This window comes from Felis catus, chromosome B1 (assembly GCF_018350175.1).
Source record: "Felis catus isolate Fca126 chromosome B1, F.catus_Fca126_mat1.0, whole genome shotgun sequence".
In the NCBI taxonomy this organism is placed as follows: Eukaryota; Metazoa; Chordata; class Mammalia; order Carnivora; family Felidae; genus Felis; species Felis catus.
In genome coordinates, this window is record NC_058371.1 from 15,775,689 (window position 1) to 15,798,444 (window position 22,756).

The 22,756-nt window shown below is 40.9% G+C and overlaps 1 long non-coding RNA gene and 1 pseudogene across 1 annotated transcript; one reads left to right on the top strand and one right to left on the bottom strand.

Moving 5' to 3' along the window:
• The first annotated feature begins 930 nt into the window (after positions 1-930).
• On the top strand, positions 931-16,449 carry LOC123384767. The gene is made up of 4 exons (XR_006596287.1): positions 931-1,427; positions 2,400-2,569; positions 15,217-15,383; positions 16,282-16,449. It is a non-coding gene; the product is annotated as an uncharacterized LOC123384767 (long non-coding RNA).
• A 520-nt stretch (positions 16,450-16,969) lies between these two features.
• LOC101096057 lies at positions 16,970-18,672 on the bottom strand (annotated as a pseudogene).
• Positions 18,673-22,756: the final 4,084 nt, after the last annotated feature.

Consider the following 22,756-nt stretch of genomic DNA (forward strand, 5'->3'; position numbering starts at 1 on the left):
ACTGCAACTTTTTTTTTTTTAAATGTTTATCTATTTATTTTTTAGAGAGAGATTGAGAGACAGAGAGAGAGCACAGGTGAGCAGGGGAGGAGCAGAGAGAGAGGGAGAGAGAAAATCCCAAGCTGGCTCCATGCCATCAGCACAGAGCCCCACGCAGGGCTTAATCTCACGAACAGCGAGATCATGACCCGAGCCAAAATCAAAAGTCAGAGGCTCAACTGATTTAGCAACCCAGGCACCCAACTTCAGAGACTGCAGCTCGTAAAGGTAGGAGTGTCAGAGTCTTTGTAAGAAGAGTGCAGGAAGGGAGATATTGATGTAGCCAATATTAGAAAATACATGTGAAATAACTCTAATAATGTATTACATAGTAATACAAAGTGCTTTTTAAAAACATAGATGATTTCATTATATGTAGCACAACAACCTCCCAAATAGGTAAATAGTATTCTTCTTTTTTTTTAATTTTTTTTTAACGTTTATTTATTTTTGAGACAGAGAGAGACAGAGCATGAACGGGGGAGGGTCAGAGAGAGGGAGACACAGAATCTGAAACAGGCTCCAGGCTCTGAGCTGTCAGCACAGAGCCCGACGCGGGGCTCAAACTCACAGACTGCGAGATCATGACCTGAGCCGAAGTCGGCCGCTTAACCGACTGAGCCACCCAGGCGCCCCAATAGTATTCTTATTTTGCAGATGAAAAAAGAAACTCAGAGAGGTGGAGTGGAGAGGTGGATGTGCCATGAATTTGATGAAACTTCACTAGCACTCACACCTTCTTCCAAAGCCCTAGAGGGGCCCAGAATGGTGGTTACATAGCCATAACTTTCATAAATATTCAGAGGTAAGATGTATTAAGTGCAACTGGTTAAATCTACTGTACTTTTTCACCTTAACCTCTCCTCCATCCCATTGTTCCTTGTGTGAGGTGTCATTGGAGGGGAGATAGGCATTTTGGAGATCCAGTTGAGGGGAAATTAAATTATGGATATATTTATTTTTGGTGGAGTGAGACATATTGATGTGTTTTTCAGTGACTTCAAGGTATCTAGTTAAGGTATTACTGGGAATCCCAAAGTACAACGACTTCCAGGAATACTCCTAGAGCTTATCGGCTGACTCATCTAGTATTGTGATTCTGAAGTCCAGGACCAGAGGTTATAGTGTGATATGGCTTTGCTCTGTAGTACCTGGAATTAGAATTAAAATATATGGATAGTGGAGGAGAAATAAAGTTGAAAGGCACATAACCAGAAGCTTGTCCATGGAGAATGCTTTTGATCAGGACGGACTTGCTGTATCTTCCCAAAGGCAGAAAAAAGTTCAAGGTCAAGGAGAGAAGAAAAACACTATGATACCAGTATTAAGAAAGAGGGTCTGTGCTGAAAGTCTCTGAAAGGAAGGCTGGATCTCAGAGCCGCTGACAGGTAAGGAGCGATGCTTGCACTGGGTTTACAGGAGGTGGGAGAGAGATGAGGCTCCCTAGTTCTCACCATAAAGAGGAATTTGCAGAGCATAGGAGTGTGGTCACCCTCGTGATCAACCAGCAACAAAAAGCTGGGTTTTTCGTTTATAATTTATAATTGTATTTTATATAATTTATATAAAATTATAAATGTTTATAATTTATAAATTACCATTCTTTACATGACGCTGGGTGGGGATCCTGGAGTGTGGAAGGTGACACACAGGATTAGACGGTTTCTGACCTTGTGATACAAAGTCATGTCCAATGAAGCTAACTCAGACTGGCTTGGGGAGTGAAACCAATAACAGAAGGAAAAGCAGAAATTACTTATACAATGCAGCAACTGTGTCTACGCTATTTGTTGGCACATGCTATTTGTCGCTTGAGATGGAATATAGATATCGTGTTTGGGAAAGGATAGATGGGAAAAAAATCACCAAAGTCCCGTGCTTACCCAGGGCAGGAATTAGAGAAATCCAACTGGAGAGGCTTTGTGGAGGAAATTGATTCTAAGAATCACTTACAAAGTGGGCTGGGGAAGGGAGGTTATTCCTGGGGCATGCTCCAAATAACACTTGGGGGGTTCGGCTCCTGATGGAATTACTGTGTAAGAAGTGAAGGAATTTCGAGTGTGTTTGAGAGGAGTGATCTAAAACCCACAATGACTGGGGCACCTGGGTGGTTCAGTATGTGAAGCATCTGACTTCGGCTCAGGCTCAGGTCATGATCTTGTGGTTCGTGGGTTCGAGCCCTGCGCCAGGACCTCTGCTGTCAGTGCAGAGCCTGCTATGTACGGATCCTCTGTCTCCCTTTCTCTCTGCCCCTCCCCCACTCACTCTCGCGCGCTCTCTCTCTCCCCCCCGTCTCTCAAAAATAAATAAACATTAAAAAAAAAAACCCACAATGAAAATAACTGCTATCATTTTTTTAGACACCTGTGTGAAACCAGATAAAAAACCAAAGTCGGTAAAATAATCTTCAATCCCGACGATGCCTTTGAAAGAGACCAGACAACCTTGGATGTGTTTGCTAAAGGTCTTAGGACTCAGGCTGTCATCAGAAATGGTGCGGTTGGGGTCAGACGGGCCAGGCTGATGAGTGGTAAGTGAGACCTGAAGAAGACAAGAGTTGTAAGACCATGACCGTGGCCCTGGCGACGGGAGAGGGGAGCGTGTCCGCGAAGCGATGAGCCGTGGTAAGGGGCGGACAGGAACTGAAGCTCACTCTGAGGTTTATGGGTGGTGCCAGCCTCCCCGAAAACAAAAAATAACCTCCTGTGTTTCTTTTGCGACTATCTCCAGACACAGCCTGGTCCTCTGTACACGTACCCCTCCAACGAATGGATGAACAGGCAGCCCCGCTGACTTTTATTGCCACCTGGTTCCTGCCAGTCTGGCTTCCAGCTGTCACCGCACCAACTGCAGAGTCTTTTCTGGTCCCCCCCCTCCCCCCCCCCCCCCCCCCCCCCCCCGGTCTTTCCTCCCCTCAGCAGCCCTGGGCACAGAAGACCTTTGTCTTCTTTGGAAAATCCCTTCCCTGTTTTGTGGCTTCCGTCATCTGCATTGACTGTCACTTTTTTTTTTCTTTTTTTTGGCCTTACTGTCACCCCTCCCTCTGCTCCTTCATTTAGTCTTTCAATGGCTCCTCTCTAATCTCATGTTCCCCAAATGCAGGCACTCCCAGGTGTCAGTCTGAGTCTTCTGGTCTTCTCTCTATCAGGCTCTAGTTCATTTTTGTTTTACAAATACAGACAATTGTTACAGTAATCCCCCAATCTACATCTCCAGAGTCAACCTTTTGGTCAAAGATTCTAGTACATAGTCCTCGAGGTATTACCCTGATTTCACGCTCCAAATATCCAACCCGTACGTAACTCCTCATCGAATTCCTAAAACTAACTCTGTCCCTTGCTTCCTGATTTCTGGTCATGTTATCACACTTCGATTCTCCTCCATTTGTGTCTTTGGGTCAGTCTTTTCCTTTGTCCCCCAAATCAGCCGCCAACGTCCTATGGACTCCTCTTTGCCGTTTTTGTAAACTCGTTCCCACCTGTCTCTCCTTATCCCAGGAACTCCAGGGTGTAGTCTGTTAGCTGTCTTTCTCTAAACTATCACCTGGAAATGCTGCTTTCATGGTAGTGGTAGTAGCGGGAGTATCACGTGTTAAGCGCTTACTGTATGTGAGGTACTTTAGCAGAAGCTTGAAATACATGACCTCACTTAAGCCTCTCCCCCTATGAATGGGGGGTATCGTAAAACATATTTCCAAACAAGAAGACAACCTCGGCAAGCTCAGCTGTTTCCCAGAGTCATTCAGCTGACGTGGAGTGTGGCCTTGAACTCATACCTTGTCTCATTCCAAACTTTGCCATGCTATGGATGTGCTAAGATATCCACAGCAGTCTCCTGTTACTTACCGGGTCAAGCCCAGCACCCTCGTTCAACATCCAGTGTCTCCAGAATTGAGCTTGACCAACCCGTCTAGTTTACTGCTTTCTGCTCTCCAGAGGGGACCCTTCTTCCTAACTCCCCCCACCTTCCTGGGTGGTGGGTGGAGCACAGACATTGAATCATGATTCTGGCATTCAGTACTTCTCTAAATTCGAGTTCTCTCATTTGTAAAATACCCAACCCCAAATCCCAGATTGTGGCGAGGATTAGATATAATGAAGGTACAAGAGCCTGGCATGGTGCAAGGCACATACTAGGGGCACAATAAATAGGACCACTCTGATGGTTACTATTATTTCTGCTTTGGTGCCTTTGTTCATGATATTCCCCACATATGGAAATGCTTGTCCTTCCTATTAGTCTTGCCTAACAGTTCTTGTTTTGTTTGTTGGTTTAAATTCTAGTTGTTAACATAGAGTGTATTATTGGTTTCAGGAGTAGAACCCAGTGATTCATCACTTACATACAACACCCAGTGCTCATCCTGACACGTGCCCTCCTTCATGCCCATGACCCATTTAGCCCATCCCCCCCACCAACCTCCGCTCCAGCAACCCTCAGTCTATAATCTGTATTTAAGAGGTTTGCCTCCCTCTCTGTTTTTATCTTATTTTTCCTTCCCTTCCCCTATGTTCATGTGTTTTGTTTCTTAAATTCCACATATGAGTAAAATCATATATTTGTCTTTCTCTGACCGACCTATTTCGCTTAGCATAATACACTCTAGTTCCATCCACATTGTTCCAAGTGGCACAATTTCATTCCTGTTGATCATTGAGTAGTATTCCATTATATATATATGTGTGTGTGTATATATATATATGTATGTATATATACATGTATATATATATGTATATATACATCTTCTTAATGACTCATCAGTCGATGGACATTTGGGCTCTTTCCATAATTTGCTATTGTTGATAGCACTGCTATAAACATTGGGGTGCCCCTTCAAAGCAGCATACCTGTATCCCTTGGATAAATAACTAGTAGTACAATTGCTGGGTCTTAGGGTAGTTATATTTTTTAATTTTTTGAGGAACCTCCATACTCTTTTCCAGAGTGGCTGCACCAGTTTGCATTTCCAGCAACATTGCAAAAGGGTTCCCTTTTCTCTGCATCCTCGCCAACATCTTGTTTCCTGAGTTGTTCATCTTAGCTATTCTGACAGGTGCGAGGTGGTATCTCATTGTGGTTTTGATTTGTATTTCCCTGATAATGAGTGATGTTGAGCATCTTTTCACGTGTCTGTTAGCCATCTGGATGTCTTCTTTGGAAATGTGTCTATTCATGTCTTGTGCCCATATTTTCACTGGATTATTTGCTTTTTTGGTGTTGAGTTTGCTAAGTTCTTTATAGATTTTGCATATGAACCCTTTATCCAACAAGTTGTTTGCAAATATCTTCTCTCATCCTGTCAGTTGCCTTTTAGTTTTGTTGATTGTTTCCTTTGCAGTGCAGAAGCTTGTATCTTGATGAGGTCCCAATAGTTCATTTTTGCTTTTGTTTCCCTTGCCTCTGGAGACATGTCTAGTAAGAAGTGCTGGGCTGAGGTCAAAGAGGTTGATGCCTGTTTTCTCCTCTAGGATTTTGATGGTTTTCTGTCTTACATTTGGGTCTTTCATCCATTTTGAACTTATTTTTGTGTATGGTGTAAGAAAGTGGTACAGTTTCATTCTTCTGCATGTCGCTGTTGAGTTTTCCCAACACCATTTGCTGGAGGGACTGTCTTTTTTTTCCATTGGATATTTCCTGCTTTGTTAAAGATTAGTTGGCTATATGTTCGTGAGTCCATTTCTGGGTTCTCTATTCTGTTCCACGATCTATGTGTCTGTTTTTGTGCCAGTAGCATACTGTCTTGATGATTACAGCTTTGTAATGTCACTTGAAGTCTGGAATTGTTATGCCTCCAGCTTTGGTTTTCTTTTTCAACATTGTTTTTGGCTGTTTGGGGTTTTTTCTGGTTCCATAAAAATTTTAGAATAATTTTTTCTAGTCCTGTGAAGAATCCTGGTGTTATTTTGATAGGGATTGCATTGAATGTGTAGATTGCTTTGGGTAGTATCAATATTTTAACAGTATTTTTTCTTCCAATCCACGAGCATGGAATATTTTTCCATTTCTTCGTGTCCTCTTCCATTTCTTTGATAAGTGTTCTATAGTTTTCAGCATACAGATCTTTTACCTCTTGGGTTAGGTTTATTTCTACGTATCTTATGGTTTGGGGGTGCAATTGTAAATGGGATCAATTCCTTGATTCTTGATTTCTCCTTCTGCTTCTTCATTATGGGTGTATAGAAATGCAACCGATTTCTGTTTGTTGATTTTATATCCTGTGATTTTGCTGAATTCATGGATCAGTTCTGGCAGTTTTTTTGGTGGAGTAATCAGACAACAAAAAGAAATAAAGGCATACAAATTGGAAAAGAAGGAGCCAAACTTTCACTCTTCACAGGCAACATGGTACTCTACGTGGAAAACCCAAAAGACTCTAGCCAAACAGTTCTTACAGGCCAAATCCCACCTTTATTAAACTCCAGAAAACACTGATCTCTCCCCTCTGCAACTGTAGACACACTTTTTATATACATGAGATGACTAGTATTATATACTACCTTATTTTCCAATGGTTTCATATAAATGAGTCTCACACGTTACTTGTGAACTTGGTTGTATTTCTTCTGTTCTCATCCTTTTTTTTAATGTTTATTTATTTTTGAGAGAGAGAGAGAGAGAGAAACACAGAGTGCAAGTGGGGGAGGGGCAGAGAGAGAGGGAGACACAGGGTCTGAGGCAGGCTCTAGGCTCTGAGCTGTCAGTACAGATCCCGACACAGGGCTCGAACCCATGAACTGTGAGATCATGACCTGAGCCGAAGTCGGAAGCTTAACCAACTGAGCCACCTAGGCGATCCTGTTCTCATTTTTCTGTTTTCATCTCAAAAGTCCTGGCAAAGGGTACCAGAGTGATTTGCTAATTGATTGATGGAGAGATTTAAACATTAGGAGAAGGAAATTTAAAAATTATGAGAGAAAAAAGAGCATATTGGGTATTATCTTGTTTGATTTGATTTAGCAATCAATGGTTTGTGTTTAGGTAGCCCTGTAAGAGGCCCGGACCAGGGGAGGAGATTCAGAAAAACAGGTGATAACAGCTATATTCTAGGGAAAGAGAAGGAGTAGATCTCGATATTATTGAGGTCTTACTTTGAAGAAATGATTTGAGATACATTTTCAGGGAGTAGTAGTGCAAGAGACACAGCTAAGTGTGAAGATTCAGTGGGCTGGAAATAGTGAAGGGACGGTCCAAGACATTCATTTTTTAAAAATAACATAAAAACCAGAAAGTATATTTCAACAGAAAACCCAGAGGTTACATTAAAGAAGTAAGGTTGTGACTGACCTCAAGAGGAAGAGGAAAAGCCTTGATTGAGCTCAGGGACCCAGCTAATTGGGTCTTGGAAAGCCAGAAGCTTTGCTTAACTAGCTACTAACAAAGGAAATTAGATAACCATATTACTGTGAAAGACACCAGATCACATTTATTGAGTGATCTGAAAGAAGTGAAGGAGCTAGATACGAATGCTTTGTGTTGGTTTCTGAGACTGAGTCACACCAAAGCCATTTGCCTGTATTCACTCAGTTGCCCAAATTGGCAGACATCTTGATAAGCTCATGAAGCTTGACGTGTGAGACTGGCCACCATGGATGAGAAGCAAGGATAAGGTGAAAGGAGAGGATGTGTTCACAGCTTTAAACCCCCTTCTAATTCTGCTGAGAAGATGTAACTTACATTACTTGAAGTGGAGGCAGAGTAAATAGTAGGGGTGTCATAAGTCAGTTGTGACATGCCATCTTTGTGCCATGTAGCGAGGCCGTTTACTCCAAAGACTCCTTTGCTTCTGCAACATAAAGGAGAAGAGGCATGTTTCAGCCACGTCTGTGTCAAACAGTCCCAGTAGTCCCACGATTCACCTCATATCCAGTCAGGTAATAAGCATGTGGCCTTACCCACAATCGTTCAGGGACATGGCTTCTTTCATGTAGTTCCACTGTCTTCAACACAGGATTTCAAGCTCATCCTGGTGTCCTCCAGTCAGCAGATGGGGGAAGAAGGACAGAACCTCCTTAGTCCCTCAGGGCCAGTTCACTTTCACTACATTCCATTGATGAGTGCTGGTTGTCGGGCCTCATGCCCATGCAATGATGATTGGGAAATTAATTTCACTATGTTCTTAAGAGGATGAGATAAGCTTGGTGAGTCAATCTCTAGAGAAAAACATAGTATTGTGCTGGGTAAAAAAAAAAAAAATTCAGGTAATGATTCATATTTCTCTACCAATCAACATACCTATACACATGGAATGATTTAACCTTCCGTTTCAAACAGATGTTTTGGGTTGTGTAAACCCAAAAAGCATATGGGTCTTATGTGTTTTCTGGTAAAAACATTTGTGTAAATGCATATTGCAAGAGTTTGTTTGTTGAATGAATGTGTTATTAAATCAATGAATTGTTTACAGTGATAAGGTGGAAGCTAACTCTGTCCCACCAATAATCAAGGAAATTTTAAAACTCTAAGAAGCAGAAATGGGAAAGGAACTATGAAAAACTAATCAGTCAGCCAACAATTAGAGCATACATCAAGAGACTAAAAGTATAGAACATTGAAATAGTCGAAATCCAGAGGCTACTTTTTTTAATGTTTATTTTTTTAAGAGAGGGAGCATGAGCTGAGAGGGGCAGAGAGCAAGGGGGACAGAGGATCTAAAGTAGACTCTGTGCTGACAGCTGTGACCTTGATGTGGGGCTTGAACTCAGGAGCCATGAGATCATGACCTGAGGTGAAGTCAGATGCTCAACCAACGGAACCACCCAGGTACCCTGCAATCCAGTGACATTAATGTTCCATAATATCAGGGTGACATTTCGTTTCAAAGGTTAATTGCTTGTTTTAGGTCTCCAAAACACTTTTGGGTTGAAGGAAGTTGTTATGGTTTTCACACAAGTAACTTAATGTACAGAGTGGAGGGTATTTTACGGAAAGTGGCAAAGGTAGATTTGAAGGTAAAATCACCTGACCAGTATGATATAGCTGATATAGATAGAAAAGGTCATTCTGAGGCCATAGCAGGAGGGATAGGAGTCAAAAACAGACTAGAGCTCTTTGTCTATGATGGAGAAAATTTTCAGACTCTCCTCCTGGATGACAGATAGATCTACTTAAAGAGTTAGCCCAGGAACCATGCTTTCTTCCCCAGAGTCCTCAGATAACAGAAAAGATGCCTCAGCTCTAAATTCAGAGTTTTCTAGCAGGAAGATGTCATCGAATTTAATGCCCATTTTAACTAGGAGGAAATAAAGCCTCAGGGCAGGAAAATGATTTGCCCGATGTCACAGATGGAGTGGACCATCCAATTCTACTCCATAAAGGCATAGTAGCAAGACCATCGTTGTGTTGAAATTGAGGCTATTTGGGTGTAGTATATCATAGGTCCTTTGAAAAAAATGGGTGGTGGGGAGTAAAGAAAGGAGGTGTGCCCTAGTTTCTGAAGCAGTGGGTGAAGGAAGAGTCCACAATCAGGTGGGCAAGGCCTGGAGCTAGGGGTGCGAGCAGCCTTCAGGTGCTCAGGAGCCAAGAGGACCAAGCACTGCTCCCTGAAATCTGTCTGTTTATGGCAGGAAATGAAAATATGGATCAGTTCATGCCCCAGAGATAAGGCCAGGATGGATGCCAAGGCCACCAACAACTGAACTGGAATTCAGAATAAAGCTGGCCTCCCCTAACCTAGAGACTAGGCAGGGCAATGGACCCGACTCCAGCTGGAGTGCCCAGCTAGAGAGGAGTGCAGCAAGAGAGAGAGAGCTGGGACTATTGGAAGCACTTCTGGAAGCTGCCGGGTCTGATGCACAGCAAGGTCCCTCAGGAGTCACCTGAGCCCAGATATTATTATAACCAGGCCATGGAACTGGGGCTGGGCTGTTGGCTTATTCTCAAGCCCCACTAGGCATGAGAGGAAGGTGGAACCCCTCATGTTTTTGTATCTGTGGCATTCAGGGCTGGCTCTGGGGCTGGGACTATGAGAGGGAGTAGCTGGAAGTGGATTAGGAAGCAGGGCCCCAGACGCAGGCTAGGTTAAGTAGAAATGAAGAACAGACTCAGCACCTCTGTGCCCACCCAAGGTCCAAGATAGGTCTTCTAAAGACCTAGAATCTCAACTCAGCATTGTCACTTACTGGTTGCTTGAACCTGGGCAAATTTTTTGTACCCTCTAGGTTGCAGCTGCTTCTTTTAAAAGGTGAAAATAATATAGTTGAAAAGTAGGGACACGAGTCTCAGCGAGTTGGTGATTGACTGAAGTTCTGTGCAGGCAGTGGGTCGTTGGAGCGTTAAAGGGGCTGAGGCACCGAGAAGTTCTCTCTGAGCTGGAAGGTGCTGGGTGGACACAGATGCTACCCTTCGCGGTCACCTTTTCTCTGGGGCAAAAACCCATTGGGGTGCCTGGGTGGCTCAGTCAGTTAAGCATCCCACTCTTGCTTTCGGTTCAGGTCATGATCTCATGGTTTAGTGAGTTTGAGCCCCGCATTAGGCTCTGTGCTGACAGCTCAGAACCTGGAGCCTGCTTCGGATTCTGTCTCCCTCTGTCTCTGCCCCTCCCCCACTCATGCTCGCTCGCTCTCTCTCTGCAAAAATAAATAAACATTAAAATAAAATAAATAAATAAATAAATAATAGCTTTTCTAGGGGGCGCCTGGTGGCTCAGTTAAGCTTCCGACTCTTGGTTTTGGCTCAGGTTGATCTCACAGTTCTTGGGTTCCAGTCCCGCATTGGGTTCTGCATTGACAGTGCAGAGCTTGCTTGGGATTCTCTCTCTCCCTTTCTCTCTGCCATTCCCCACTCATGCTATCTCTGTCTCTTTCAGAATATATAAATAAACTTAAAAAAAAAAACAAACAAAAACAGAACCATTTTCCGAAATATTCCCTCACAGGTCAATTACCCATTTTCTCCTCACGTGACCACGACCAGGGTTGGACAAAGGCCATGAAGAAAGAACTGCCTACCTAAATAATGTTGCAGCCTAGACCCACTGGGGTGTAGCTTCACTAACAGTGGACATGTATTAAATCCTTCAATCGCCAGGTTCTACCTGAGATACTTTACATTTATTACCACCCCTGACAACCCTGTCACGTAGTTTCTATTATGAGCCCCTATTTGCAGATGAAGTCACCAAGGTACACACAGACGTTACCAAAAGTGGTGGAATCAGAATCCGAACTCAGGCAGCCTGAGTTCACTCACCCAACCACACAGTCTTTCTTTCCTAGATTAAGCTACTAGATCGTGAACAGGTAGCGATAGAGAGTAAAGAAGGAATTTTCCATGGGAGCAACTGATAGCTGGAGATTTGGGGGAAAAGGGAGATGAAAAGAACTGAATGGAGAAGAAAAATGTCAAGTTTTTGTGGGGGAAACAGAGAGTAAAATTTTTCTTGGGAATAAGATCAAAACAAAGCCATCGAGGCTGGTTGTATTCATGTGTCATATACTGATAAATTGAACCTTCATCGGATAGCTGGAATTAAACATTGTATCAGCCTTCAGGGGACTCACAGTCTAAAACCAGACGTTCGCACACCTCTAAAGTCTAGTTTGATGACGAGAGGTTTCTGACAGAGTATGGAAATCACTGCCTAAATAGATCCTTAGGCCAGAGGTCACAGAAGAATTACAGGAGGACTTCAGCAAAGACATGGGTGGGGGTCCCCTCTGAGGGTCTCCCATCTCTCACAGAGGGAAGCACATGATTCCTCCTGTGTCTCCTCAGAGCAGAGGTGGGGGGGGCGGTCTCTGTATCATGATCAGTATACTCAAAATCTACTCATCCAGGTCAGGCCTTTCCCTAATTCTGGCTAAGATCAGACAAGGATGAAAAAAACTTGGGGTCAGTTATTCGAGGGTGGAGAGGGCATGTGGAAATGAGGCCACTGGGGACTTTCTACATTGCAAAACCCTGAAATCATTCTTGGTTTTGCGCTGTTGTAAGACGAGCCAAAAATTAGCAACCATTTCTTGGTGGAGAGGTGAGGAGCCAGTAAATCTACTAACCTCTGCCCGATTTTTTCATACTAGCTTTGTGAGTCCCTATAAGACGTACAATGGTCTAACAGAAGTAGACAGAGCGGTGAAAATAATTATTTAAAAGTTATCGCAGGTAAAATTTTATTTATTTATTTTTGAGAGAGAGATCGTGAGCAGGGGAGGGGCAGAGAAAGAGGGAGAGAGAGAATCCCAAGCAGGCTCCATACTGTCAGCGTAGAACCCCACGCGGGGCTCAAACCCACGAACTGTGAGATCATGACCTGTGCCAAAATCAAGAGTCGGACACTTAATCGACCGAGCTGTCCAAGTGCCCCAGGACTGTTTTTTTTTTTATAAATTTTTTTTTCAACGTTTATTTATTTTTGAGACAGAGAGAGACAGAGCATGAACGTGGGAGGGGCAGAGAGAGAGGGAGACACAGAATCGGAAACAGGCTCCAGGCTCTGAGCCATCAGCCCAGAGCCTGACGCGGGGCTGGAACTCACGGACCGCGAGATCGTGACCTGGCTGAAGTCGGACGCCTAACCGACTGCGCCACCCAGGCGCCCCTACCCCAGGACTGTTTATAAGGGGATAAAAATCTTGGTACCAGAAAAGAGCTCTTAATCTTTTGAACACTGACCTAAACTATTTTTGCGGTGGAATAGAGTGAGTAGGATTAACGGAGCAAGTGGATTCCAGGTGCTTCTGGAAGCCAGGAAGCCCAACACATAACGAGGAGAAGAGCAGGATGGTTGAGTGAGCAGGAGCTACAGGTCTCATTCCTTATATTTTGCACCCCACTCCACCTCCTCACCCACCGTCACCAGACCCTTTCCTCTCTACAATGAGAGCGTATGAGTTGACACCAAGGGAGGACGCCCATCTCAAGCCAGTATCGCTTTTCATAATTACTTCCCTTCTTCCACTTACAGTTTTTCGCCAAGTATAAAAATAGCACACTCATTGACAAGGATTCAGGACATACAGAAAGGGTCAAAGAAGAAAATTTCTTAGCGTCTCAGTATCTGTTATCCTTTGCACTAAGAGTAGGGGTCATTAGTCTTGTTTACCAAGCTCTATCCCCCACATCCTGGAGGACTAAGTGGCACATAGTAGGTGTTCAATACAACACCTTTTTTGTAGGCATCAACCATATTTTTCAAATGAATCAATCAGCATACAGAGATGACATCTTTGTATCTAATTACACATTATCTAATATTTCAAAGCATACATTTTTGGGTAAACTTGGGCATATAATTTTTTTCTGTGCATTTTTGTTGTGGTAAAATACACATAACATAAAATTTATCATTGTAACCATTTTATTTATTTATTTATTTATTTATTTATTTATTTATTTAACGTTTATTTATTTTTGAGACAGAGAGAGACAGAGCATGAACGGGGGAGGGTCAGAGAGAGAGGGAGACACAGAATCTGAAACGGGCTCCAGCCCTGAGCTGTCAGCACAGAGCCTGACACGGGGCTCGAACTCACGGACCGCGAGATCTTGACCTGAGCCGAAGTCGGCCGCTTAACCGACTGAGCCACCCAGGCGCCCCCATTGTAACCATTTTTAAGGACACAATTCAGTGGCATTAAGTACTTTTACAATTTGTACAACCATCACCACTATCCATTTCCAGAACGTTTTCATTTTCCCAAACTGAAACTCTAGCCCCATTAAATACTAACTCCCCTTTTCTTCTTCACCCCAGTCCCTGATAGCTTCTCTCTGCTTTATGTCTCTCTGCATTTACACATTCTAGGTACCTCATATAAATGGAATCATATAGTAATTGTCCTTTTGCATCTGGTTTATTTATTATTTTTTAAATGTTTATTTATTTTCGAGAGAGAGAGAGACAGAGTGCGAGTGGGGGAGGGGCAGAGAGAGAGAGGGAGACACAGAATCCGAAGCAGGCTCTGGGCTCTGAGCCGTCAGCCCAGAGCCCGACGTGGGACTCGAACCCACGAGTCGTGAGATCATGACCTGAGCCAAACTCAGATGCTTAATCGACTGAGCCCCCTGGGAGCCCCATAGCATAATATTTTCAATGTTTACCCATTCTGGAGCATATTAAGGCTGAATACTCTTCCATTGCATGTATATTATAACTGCATAATAAATACAGTTATGATAATCATTATATATTCATCCATTTTATTATTTTATTTGGGGGACACATTCTATCTGATTGAGCGACAATTTCCCTATGAGTTCATAAGAGATGACCTAATCATTCTCCTATGCTTGAACATTTAGGTTATCTCAGGCTTAAGCCATGGTAAGTAAGCCTGGAACCCCCTTGGACATAAACCTCGGTCCAGGTGTGTGACTGATATTACCGTTTCCCAGTAATAGCTTCCTGGAAGGTGAATTACTGTGACAGTTATGTTATCTAAACTTCTCTTGAGGGTTTCTTTCCAATTTGCTTGTCAAATGGTTTTCCAGAAAGGTGCATGGTTCTTCCAGTGGTGCGTGAGAAAGTCTACCGTACCCTTTCAACACTGAGTGTATTTATATGAAATGTCTTGCTAATTTGGTTGATGAAAACGGTATCTTGTTGACCGGAGTTGCATTTGATGGGTTATTTTTAAAAAAATTTTTTAACGTTTCTTTATTTTGAGAGAGAGAAAGACAGAGACAGAGCGTGAGCAGGGGAAGGGCAGAGAGAGAGAGGGAGACACAGAATCCGAAGCAGGCTCCAGGCTCCGAGCTGTCAGCACAGAGCCGGACGCGGGGCTCGAACTCATGAACTGTGAGATCATGACCTGAGCGGAAGTCGGACACTTAACCAACCGAGCCACCCAGGCGCCCTTTTGATGGGTTATTTGACCTCACTTGGACAGTCTCTAATATGTCCATGTCCTTCCCAGCAGCTCTCAATGCACCAAGAGTGGAGGAGTCTGTAGTTGTGGGGGTGAGGGCAGGGAGGGTGAAAGGTGAGGAACAGGGGAGTGCGGACCAGCTGGCTCTGTGTATGATTATGTGGGGCTCCGATAAGTTAGCCTCTACCTGCATTTATAATGTCCTGAGTACTTAGCTAAGCTCAGCCCTCTGCTACAATTTCAGTCATTACAACCTGAATTCTCTCAATTTCTCAGGCTTGCAGGCTGACTTCTGCTCATCCGCAGTCCTAAATAATTCCTACACGATTCCTTTGGCTTACCACCAACAGGTGTTATTATTTGCTTTTTGCAGATGAGAAAAATCAAGCGTCGAATACCTTGAGGAACTTTTCAAGGAAACACAAGTGATAAGTAGCCAATCTGGGATTTGAGTTACCTGACTAGAAACCTATGCTTTTCCCACTACATCCACTTTTAAAAAGCTTCACAAACTTGAAAAGTGCTCTTCATTTATACGAGGTACATAGAAAAGAATATTTATTCCTTGCATTTTACTTAGGTGTACCTTTTTAATAGCATTTTTATATAGATTGATGATATTCCCAAGTGAATTGGTAAGTGTTAGGATTTTCTATGTTTAATCTTTGGATTTTAAAATCCCAGGGGAATGCAACAAACACACCAGAACCTAATCCTGGCTCTGCTGCTTGCTGTCTGCTAGCTGTTTGACTTCCACAGATCACTTGATCTCTCCAAGCCTCAGCTAGAATGACATCCAACTCACAGAGTCATTGGGAAGATTAAATGTGACGATATATGCCACTGAATATATGGCATGCATCAGGTGGCCAACACAAAATTTTAAAGGTGATGGTGAGAGGGCAATTGGCAAAAGGAAACAAATTGGGGACAGTTCAGGAGAAAAGGAACCGATGCATTTACTGCTAGTCTCTATCTGTAAGGGAAAGGAAGATACATTTTCTTTAACTTTTTGTGGACGTGTAACACAAATACAGAAAAGTGAGCAAATCGTCATAAAGCCCAATGAATTACCCCCAAGTAATCGCTCTCGTGGAACCACCTCCCAGGACAAGAAACGGAACATCAGTAACAGAGCCCTCTTGGCTTCCTCTCTTGATCCTTTTCCCCTCGGTTCTCCCCAAAGGTAACCACGTGCTTGACCTTTAAACCAATGGACAGAGTTTTCCCCATTTTTCCTAAATGAAACTTGGCCCCTATCTCATACCATATATAAAACATAAAGCATCTAAAAAAATATGGATGACTCTCAAAAGCATAATTTTCAACGGGGGAAAAAAAAAGAGCCGTTCAGGGAAGAATAGCGTTTACATGAAGTTGAGTCTTTTGAGTAACACATTCTTAATGTAGCCATATTTGTCCATCTTTTCCCTTACAGCAATATTTTTGTCTTGCTTAAGACTTCCTGCCCATTAATCTATGATAAAGAAGAAAAGAATATATAATAGGAAAAAGAGTCTCTTCAATAAATGGTGTTGGGAAAACTGGACAGCTACATGCAAAAGAATGAAATTGGACCCATATCTTACACTATCTACAAAAACAAATTCAAAATGGATTAAAGACTTGAATGTAAGACCCCAAACCATAATACTCCTTAAAGAAAACATAGGCAGTAAGCTCTTTCAAATCTTTATGTTGTACACTTGAAACTAGCATGTTAATTATATCTCAATAAAACAATCAAAAATAGATAAATAATTTAAAATATTATTTTTTGCTTGTTGTTGGGATAGAAGGATAGATTTGATTTTTGTCTTTTGGTATCCAACAACCTTGCTAACTGAAGTCACGAATTAAATTTAAATAATTTATTGGAAGGGGAACACCTGGGTGGCTCAGTCGGTTGAGCATCTGACTTCACCTCAGGTCATGACCTTATACTTTGTGAATTTGAGCCCCGCATTGGGCTCTATGCTGATAGCTCGGAGCCTGGAGCCTGCTTCAAATTCTGTGTCTCCCCCTCTCTCTGCCCCTCCCCTGTTCATGCTCTGTCTGTCTCTCTCTCTCAAAAATAAATAAACATTAAAAAGAATAATTAAAAAAATCAAAAATAAATGAATGAATGAATAAATAAATAATTGATTGGTAGTTTCTTTTGGGTAGTCCACATACATCACCAAATTGCGAGTAGGAGCAGTTTTTATTCTTGTGTTCATATTCTTATACTTGTTTGCTTTTATCTTGCTTATCAGATTGGTAGGACATTCTTATCTCATTCTCATATCCAGAGGTAAAGCTTTTAACATTCAATCGTGTTTGTGTAAGATTATTTATAGGTACATTTTATTAGATTCAAGCAATTTTATTTATATTTGGTAAAAGTTCTGTTCATGAATATATATTGGCTTTGGGCAAGTTCTTGTTCAGAAATTATCTGGAAGGTAACATGTTGTTTTCCCCTTTATTCTGTTAAAGTGACAAATTTCATTTTTTTTTTCAAACGTTAAATGATTCTGTTGTTGTTCCAAACGTGATGGATTTATTTCATTTTACTCTGCTGCAAAACAAAAGTTCCAGTACAGCACAGAGACCATTATCTTTTAAAAGGTCTTGAAATGTGCGGGACATGCAAGACATGATGTATAAAGTGGAAGTTTGGATCACACTTCCTTTATAACCCAACACTACATTGTCACTGAGGCACGCATGTGACAATAACACTGTGGCACTGAACTGAAATGTGGCACAGACGTGACAATTCTTGGCCTGCCTTCAAGCACCAACCTTAGGATGGACTTAGGATCTCTAGACTTCAGTGTGGGGAAGATTATTACCATTCTTGGGAAGAATAAAAAGTTCACGCTTCTGAAATTTCACAGAAGAGTTTTAAGGCCCGAACACAGTGTGTCCATTTCTCGTCGTGTCCAGAGACAAAACGGATGCTTCACTCAAAACCACATGAAGCTTCATAGCTCAGACCCCACCCCAAACTTGTGACCTCCTGCATTCATGTTCTTTCCATCAGTGAAAGCTGATAGGGTAGGTTTGACTACTGGCTGAAAGGTTTGAGTATAACCCAGTCCAATCAGACTGGGATTACTCACTTTGGCCTATAGAGAAGTTCTACAAGCCAGTGTGTATTTAGCAGCAACGTCAAAACAGGTGCTGGTGACAGCTACGCAAGCCAGGTTCACTGGCAATTCAGTCTTCTCGTTTGAAGCCCCTGGTAGATAGAACCTCCAAATTCAGTGCCATCGTTTACATGCGTGTGTAGCTGGAGGTGTGCATCCCTGTAGCCCAGGGCAAAATGATCCTGTGACAGTTTGGATTTGGCTGTGTCAAAACTCATCTGAGAGCCAGCAAGCAACCTCCAATGGCTAACACAGCCCAGTCATAGATGGTTGGTCCAGAAAAATCTGTATCCGCATCACTGTCAAGACAGAAACAATCTTATTTATAGGGGATTTCAATTTTCTGCTCTCCCTCAGTATAAATATGGTACCGAGAGTCAGTTTCAACCCTTCAGCCAACTTACTCTACAAAGAAGTTTCCGTCCCAAGAGTATTGTCCGTGTTCCATTTGTTGGTTGAAAGTAAGTCCCCAGCTACAGATCTTCTATTTGGTCTCTAGGTAGTCTGATGCTTTCCCTGTATCCGCGGAAGCATGACCAGAAGTAGAAAATTCCACTCCGCTACAAGATTTGGTTCTCCGATCTACTGACTATACCAAAACCAAATCCTCTGTTGAAGACATCCTTGGCAGCCATTCCCAGGTCATGCTAAGTCAGTGTGTTACATGTATCTCCAGCCAGAGGGCTTGTCCCCATTCTTCCAGGGCAACCAGAATATTAAACCATTCTCACATTCTTGGAATAGCCCCGTTTGCTCACAGTGTATTCACCAGACATTGCTGGGTTTATTTTGCTAGTAGTTAATTTATTTATTTTTTACATTTATGTAAAACATGTTATTAGCCTGTAATTTTCCTTTTTTATAATGTGCTTGTCCGGTTTGGTATTGAAGTAACACTGGTCTCAGAAGACAAAATGGAAAGTGTCTCACTTTTCTATTCTCTGGAGAAGTTTATACACAGTTGGCATTATTTTTTTTCTCAAATATTTGGTAAAATTCACCAGTGAAGTAATCTGGATTTATTTTTTTTTTTATGGAAAATAAAAAAAAATTTCTTTTATTGTTATGGGCAAGTATGCATTCCATTTCTTTTATTGTTATAGGACTATAGAGATTTTCTTGTGTCAGTTTAGGTAAACATTGCTTTTCTAGAAAATTGTCCACTGGTAAAAAAAAAATTTAGTTATTTACATAACATTGTTATAATATCCTCTTATAATATTTTAAATATTTGTAGGATCTATAACAGAGTCCCCTCTTTCATTCTTGACATGGGTTATTTTTACCTTTTTTTCTTTGATCTCACCAGGGGATTAGGACTTTATTAGTCTTTTCAAAGAGCCAACTTCTTGTTGTGTTGGCCCTCTCTTTGTTGTACTTACTTTATATTCCATTTAGTTCTCTTCTTATTATGTTTTCCTCTCTTCCACTTTGAGTTAGATATCTTTCTAACTTTTTGAGATAGATACTTAGATCAGTGATTTTTCAGCTTTTCTTCTTTTCTATTATATGTGTTGTAAGGGTATAAATTTTCCTCTAAGTATGGCATTAACTGCGACCAATATGCTTTGCAATATTCTCATTATCATTCCAGTAAAATATTTTCTAATTCCCCTTGTTCTTTCTTTCTTTTTTTCGTGTTTATTTACTTTTGAGAGAGAGAGAGACAGACAGAGCACAAGTGGGGAAAGGGCAGAGAGTGGGGAAAGGGGAAAGGGCACAGAATCTGAAGCAGGCTCCACGCTCTGAGATATCAGCACAGAGCCTGATGCAGGGCTCAAACTCACAAACCTTGAGATCATGACCTGAGCCAAGGTCAGACGCTTAACCAACTGAGCCACCCAGGCACCCCTCCATTGTTATTTCTTCATTGACTTATGGGTTATTCAAAGGATAATTCTTAATTTTCATACTTGGAGGGATCTTCAAATGGTCTATTTATAATTTATTTCTAATGTAATTCCACTACTGCCAGACAATAAACTATATCATTTCAATCCTTTGGTGTTTGTTAAGGTTTGATTTAAACCTAGCATGTGGTAATTTTTATAAATAATCCAAGTGTAATTTTAAAAATGAAATCTACAGTGTTAAGTGAAATATTGTTTATCTATCAATTAGGCCAGATTTGTTAATTTGAAGTCCAAATCTATACTTTTTTAATCTCCTTAATGAGAAAGGCATGTGAAAATTTCACACTATGCTTGGAGATTTATCCATTTCTTCCTGTAGTTATGCTGAGTTTTGCCTTACACATTTTAAGGCTATTTTATTAAGCGCATACAGTTTAGAATCACTATATATTTCTGGTAAATTAAACTACTTATTTTTATAAAATAGTCTATCTCTACCAATTATTTCTTCCTTAAAGTCCACTTTGTCTGATAATAATATAATAACCCTGGCTTTTTTGGTTAGTATTTGCATGATACATCTTTACCTTACTTTCAATATTTCTGTGTCCTGATCTTTGTGATGTGTTTCTTATAAGCAGCATATAGTTGTTTTCTCACTCCATCTTACCATTTGCTTTCTAGTTGTCCCACATATTCTATGTTTCTTTTATTACTTTCAAATTGATTGTTTCTGTTATCCCATTTTCCCACTCATTTTGGCATTTATACATTACTTTACTATTCTTTTAGTGGTGACCCTAGATATTATTACACACATCCTTAAAAAAAAATCAACATCAAATAGAAATACTTTTATCTCTTCCTGGACAGTACTAGAGCTTTATAGCACTTTAACTATATTTACCTTATTATCCAACTTAGATGCTATTTTGCCATATGTTTGTAAATTTAATTAACTTTATTAAGAAGGAGTTGGCACTGCATAAAATGTTCCTGTTTTAACTGTACAGTTTGAGGAGTTCTGACAAATGCATACACCCATGTGACCATCGTGATATAGAACATTTACTTCACCCTGAAAAGTCATCTCATGCTTAGGTAACTATTGATCTCTTTAAGATTGGTTGGTTGTAATTGATTTTTAAAAAATTTTTAATGTTTATTTATTTTTGAGAGAGAGAGAGACAGGGCATGAGTGGGGGAGGGGCAGAGAAAGAGGGAGACACAGAATCCAAAGCAGGCTCCAGGCTCCAAGCTGTCAGCACAGAGCCCGATGCCAGGCTCACCAATGAAGATATCATGACCTGAGCCAAAGTTGGACACTTAACTAAGTCACCCAGGCGCCCCTGTTTGATTTCTTTAAGATCATCATGATCCTAAAGACTATCTCATGTTTTGAGATTCATTCATGTTCTTACAGATATCACTGGTTCACTACTATGTATAGCTGAATGATATTCTATTGTGTTAATAGTCCACAATTTATTTATACATTCACCACTTGATGGCTATTGGAATTGCTAGGTCTCATGTGTTTGTTTAACTTTTTTAAAGAAACTACCAAATTGTTTTCAAAGTGGTTTTGCCATGCATTTTGATTTTTATATATTTAAACCCCATAAAATTTTATTACTATGATCTCAGTCATCAATAGTTATTTTTATTTCCCCTTTCTGTGTATCTTATATTTTTCTCTTCATTCTTTTTGCATCTCTGAGCTGCTGTCTGGAATAATTTTTTTTCTGCCTGAAAAACATCTTTATTTTCATTAGTGTAGGTCTGCTGCTGATGAATTCTATTTTTATCTGTCCCAAAATATATTTATTTCGCTTACATTTTTGAAGGATATTTTGGATGGTATTGAAATATAGATTGTGATTATTTTCTCTTAATATTTTGAAGACACCATTCCATTGTCTCCTGGCTTTTATTGTGTCTATTGGAAAGTAAACTGTCAGTCTTATTGCTATTACTTTGAAGGTAATGTTTCTTCTTTTATTAGCTACTTTTAAGACCTTTTTTACCCTTCATTTTCAGCAGTTGTACCATACTATGCTTTAGGTGTGTTTTTATAGTTATCTGCTTGGTTCTATAGTGCTTCTTAAATCTGTAGTTTGATATCGTCAATCCATTTTGGAAAATTCTCAGGTGTTATCTTGGCAGATAACAATACTGTCCAATTCTCTTCTTTCTTCTCCTTCTGGACACCAATTACGCATATCACAAAACTTTTCACTGTATCTTTTATGTTTCTTAGTCCCTTTTCTTCATTTATTGTACTTTTGTTTCTCTGTGCTTTTATTTTGGATATTTATTACTGATCTTCCAATTTCCTATTTCTCTCTCTAGCTGTTAAACTCATTACCAAATTTTTCTGTTCCAGAAGTTTCATTTTAAAAATAATTTCCAGTTTTCTGTAAAAATTCTCAATTATGTCTTTTATTTCTGTAAACATATTAGTGCAGTTATTTTAACATCTGTGTCTGATTATCCGGATACCTAGAAGTCATTTTTTGTGTGTGTTTTCCCCTTTGGTTATCTATTACATTAACTTGTCTCGTCATAGTCTTGATTATTTAAAAGTGAATATTAGGTATAGTACATGAAAAATTGTAGAGAAACACTGAAGTTTAAGATGATAGTCTCTTTCAGTAGAGAGGATTTATGTTTTTCTTCTTGGTAATAGCTAAAGGTTCTAGCAATCCTAAATAACCTGAGTCTAACAAGGGATTGGGATTATTTGAAGCTGCTTTAGTCCCTTTGAGATTAGATTATTTATAGTTCACACTTAGTCCTAGGGTGCAGCCATGTAGTTTATCCAAAGTTTAGAGGGGTACTTGGATCCCTGTCACCCTCTATTGAACTCCTCAGCCTCTCATCTGCCTCTTCTAGAAGCTCCAGAGTCCTGAATGCAATGCCCATC